The sequence below is a fragment of the Nannospalax galili genome, unplaced genomic scaffold (assembly GCF_000622305.1).
Source record: "Nannospalax galili isolate Female #2095 unplaced genomic scaffold, S.galili_v1.0 scaffold1585, whole genome shotgun sequence".
In the NCBI taxonomy this organism is placed as follows: domain Eukaryota; kingdom Metazoa; phylum Chordata; class Mammalia; order Rodentia; family Spalacidae; genus Nannospalax; species Nannospalax galili.
In genome coordinates this window covers 412,238-416,782 of record NW_008353737.1, presented here as the reverse complement: position 1 = coordinate 416,782, position 4,545 = coordinate 412,238, and the positions used below count along the sequence as shown (strand labels likewise).

Here is a 4,545-nt window from a genome sequence, read left to right as displayed (position 1 = left end):
TAGGCCACTTTCTTTCTTCCTTTAAAATGTTTAAAATTTATTTATTTTTATGCATGTATATTGCCTGCATGTATATACGTGCACCCACTCATGCAAGGTCAGCAGAGGCCAGAACAGAGCATCAGGTTCTTCTGGAACTGGAGTTAACCATTGTTAGCTGCAATGTGGGTGCTAGAAACTGAATTCCAGTTCTCTGTAGGAGCAGTTAGTGCTCTTAACCACTGAGTCATCTCTCCAGAATGGGTTTCCTTTCTTTTAATAATGGCTAAGAAATTGGAGGTCATTAACTTTCTTTTCTTCTTTTTCTTTTCTTTCTTTCTTTCTTTTTTTTTTTTTTTTTGGCTTTTCCACTGAAATAAATCATGTCTATAACAAAATGGAAGTCTTGCATGCAGCTCAATAAATGTGAACACATGTGAAACAAGAAAATCTCTGGGCATCCTCTCTGGGAGTATTGCTTGTGTCCTTTCAGAGACTTTTCTTCCAAGCCAGAGACACTCATTCTGCATGTTGTGGAGCAGTAGCTCCTAAATCCCAATTTCAACATGTCTTTTATCTCACCCCTAAAGAGTGGCCTGGCACAGGGGACACTGAATAAATCTTTATTAGGTCTTCTTCAGGCCCAGCCTCCAAAAGAGCCCAGCCTAAGGAGGAGGAAGAGGAGAAGGAGGAGGAGGAAAAGGAGGAAGAGGAGGAGGAGGAAGAGGAAGAGGAGGAGGAGAACCAACGACCTCACAGTCCAATCATCACAGTGCACAAGGCACCCAGCATCACCAACATACTAGGAAATACTCACATGGAGGGGGTTTGATAGACATTTACTAAAGGGAGAGAGGAAGAAAGGAGGGAGAGACAGAGGGAAGGAGGGAGAAGGAGGGAGAGAGGAGAGAGGGATGGGCCTCAGTTCTAAATCTTCCATGGAGAAAAAAATAAACAAATACAGGATGCTAGATATGGGGTTAGAAGCTGTTGTGGAGTGAAAAGAATTGTCCCACCCTCCCACTAGATGGCTATTGTTCAAATCAATCTCCAGTTCCTCTGCACTGTGACAATGAAACTCCTCAGAAGTCCTCAGGAGTGCAGCATCTTGCTTGAAACCCAGCAATGCCAGAGTCTTTATAAATTGTTTACTGAGGAGTTTGTATCTGGTACTATTGGTTCAGCTGTGAAAGTTTGTATATGAACTTGCTGCAATCCAGAGAAAAATGAACAGGGAGACTGAGCATGGATAGCTCTGGAGTTCAGCTGTGTAACGACCTGGGCCTTTATTCACCTCTCTCAGTTCTAGCCTTAATATTAGTCTGCCAAGGCCTAAAGAAGAAAGGGCAACATGGCAGGATGTCCTGTCTTCCTCAGAAGTCCTCAGTGGTCCACAACAGACCAATCCCTGGCAAAGTGCAAGTGGATGACCCCTTAAAAGGCTAACCCCGCTTCATGCATCATTGGGACCTGTCAGCTATGGCAGTCTCCCTTCCTATCCATGGAAGAGCATGTTCTTGTTTATTGGCAAAGCTGTCACCATTTAATTGGTATCCGATTCTGACTTGTACAAGTAACATTCATCACTGTTAAAAAAAAAAAAAAAAAAAAAAAAAAAAAAAAGGCTAACCCCAGAGGGCTAGAGAGATGGCTCAGCAATTAAGAGCACTGGCTGCTCTTGCAGAGACCCAGGTTTGGTTCCCAGCACCCACATGGCACCTAAGAACCATCTATAACCTCAGTTCCAGGGGATCCAACACCACCTTCTAGCCTCCACAGGCACTGCACACAGGTGGTGCACTTACACACAGGCAGGCAAAACACTCATACACATAAAATAAAATAAATACGTGAAAAAAAAGCTAACCCAAGGATTGGGCCCATGGTTGCTGAATAACTACAAAATCAGGGCTCTGTGAACAAACACTATAGGAGAAAGCACAAATTATAAGCAAACTAACATGGTTGCCATGGGATCACCACACTGACAAGGCATTAGCCATCACCCAGGCCAATCCAAATCCAACTGAAAAAATTATTCTTTAAGTAGCCTATTTCCACAGTCAGATTATATTACTGCATTTGACTACCCAACCAAGGCTTCTGTGTGAAAAGTTCCCATGGCTTCTAGATGCTCTTGGTGACAATGAGGGCCTTCTTGCTCTGCTTACCATATATTCTTTCTAGCAAATGCAGAGACTTGATGAGTGTGCTTGGCCTCTTCCTGGGTAAAGGTCACTGGGAGGAGAAAGCAGCCATTGTGTGGCTCAACAGAACAGTTATCACTTGTTCCTTCTCAATGAAACGCCTGCTCTGGGAGCAGCACTGAGTACCCTTCAGCTTCCCTTCAGCTCCACCTCAGAGCACACTCTCAGGAGGTGGATAAATTACACTGTGGGGGGGGGGTGGGCAATGACCCTGAAAATGGCTGAGGTGTGGGCAAAGGGGGATTTCCCAGGAAGTTCCAAAAACGTCACCTAAGAGACCAAGTCTATGAGAGAGAAAGGGGGGAGGGGGTCTGTGTATGTGTAATAAGAGGGAGGAGAGTGGCAGGGCCAGAGGACCAAAGAATGAACTACACCTGCTGTGATTACCCTACCCTAAGAATCACCTTGGGTCCACAGGCTGCTCTTTCTCCCTCCCATGGGCCAACTGCTCCATTGCTTAGATCCAAGCATGTCTATGTCCATAAGGAAAATGAATGACATGCACAGAATGTAAGAAACATGTAGATGTATGTAAAGTATGATTACAAGTCAATAATAATATTAATAATGGTATTAATGATAAAACCAAAGCCAGGTGTGGTGGCACACATCTTTAATCCCAGAACTCAGGAGGCAGAGGCAGACAGATAGATAGATCTTTGTGAGATAAAGGCCAGCCTGGTCTTCAGAGTGAATTCTCCCTGTAGCTGGGGCTAAAGGGTGACCCTGTCTCAAAGAAGGAAAGGAAGGAAGGAGGGAAGGAAGGAGGGAAGGAAGGAACGGAGGGAGGGAGGGAGGGAGGAAGGAAGGAAGGACGGAAGGAAGGAAGGAAGGAAGGAAGGAAGGAAGGAAGGAAAGAAGGAAGAATAAATATATTGAATATAACATAGAGACGTAAAAGTTTGTTTAATATTTAAACTCTTCAATGGCATAATAGTTCCTATAGGCTAACAAGATGGCACAGCAGGTAAAGGCACTTGCTGCCAAGTCTGATGACCTTAGTTCAATGATCAGAGCCCACATGGTGGAAAGTTGCCCTCTAACCTCCACGTATGTGCCATCGTATGGGCAAAGGCACATGCACAGACACACAATACGTAAGTAAATATAAAAAATAAAATGACATCATAGTTTCTAATTAAAATCACTAAATTCGCATTAAAATTTCTCCAACAACATAAATAACACTAACAGATTATTATGATTATAGAACTATGTTTAACTCCAATTTTCAGTAATATGGATTGATTTACTTTATCGTGCCCAAACTTTTATCTTGATTTTTTTCAGGGCTGCAAAGACAGTATCTAATCTCAGTTCTACTGAACTCAGGATGCACATCTCTCAGATGTCAAACAGGTGCTGGTTGAGATGCTATATCTCATTGCAAAATATGGGACTGTCTAAAGAGCCTAAGATAGTCATACACACACACACATGTATATGTATGTATCTTTTTTCCTTGAAACAAAGTCTCACTATGTAGCCCCAGCTGGACTGGAACTCATTATGTAGACCAGGCTGTCCTCGAACTCACAGAGATCTGCCTTCCTCTGCCCCCTGAATGCTGGGATTAAAGCATGCTCTTTTTTTAAACCCATATGTTGTCATTTTCAATTTCTGCCTCAACATTTTATATAGTATGTAATTTTCCAATTTGAATTAAAAAGAATTTGAACCCTAACTGTACTCAATGAGTCTGATTTTCTTCCTGGTTTATTTTGAAATTTCTCCTATTTGCACCCACTTTAATTGTCTTATGTTCAAGTAGTTGGAAAATCCTTGCTAGATAATATGAAAGGAGATGCTCTTTTCTATTTTCTAGAAAAGGAAGATAGATATAGATATAAGAAGGAATGATGTGTTTACAAGTGTGGCCATTAGACAACATTTATTAGCTTCTTCATAACAGTTCTTAAGAATACTTGTTGATGGGGCTGGAGAGATGGCTCAGCAGTTAAGAGCACTGGCTGCTCTTTCAGGGGACTCAGTTTTGATTCGCAGCACCACAGCCATCTGTAACCAGTTCCAGGAGATCCAACACCCTCTTCTGGAACTGAATGCAGGTGGTGCAGTTGCATACATGCAGGCAAAACTCTCATACACATTGTATTAGTTACTTTTCTGTTGCTGTGATAGAAACATCATGACCAAGGGAACTTATAAAAGAGTTTATTTGGCTTATAGTTCCAAAGGGGGCAAGAGTCCATCATGGCTGGGAGGCATAGTGGGGAGGCATGGAGGCAGAGGTGGCTGGAAAAGGAGCAGAAGCTAACCTCAAATATCTTCAAGCAGGCACAGGAAGCAAGAGAGTGACTCAATATCCGGCAAGTCCTGTATACTCTCAAAGCTCGCCCCA

The 4,545-nt window shown here is 42.8% G+C and overlaps 1 non-coding gene across 1 annotated transcript; it reads left to right on the top strand.

Annotated features, from left to right (window-relative positions):
• The first annotated feature begins 1,430 nt into the window (after positions 1–1,430).
• LOC115067334 lies at positions 1,431–1,561 on the top strand. The gene has a single exon (XR_003846757.1). It is a non-coding gene; the product is annotated as a small nucleolar RNA SNORA24 (small nucleolar RNA).
• Positions 1,562–4,545: the final 2,984 nt, after the last annotated feature.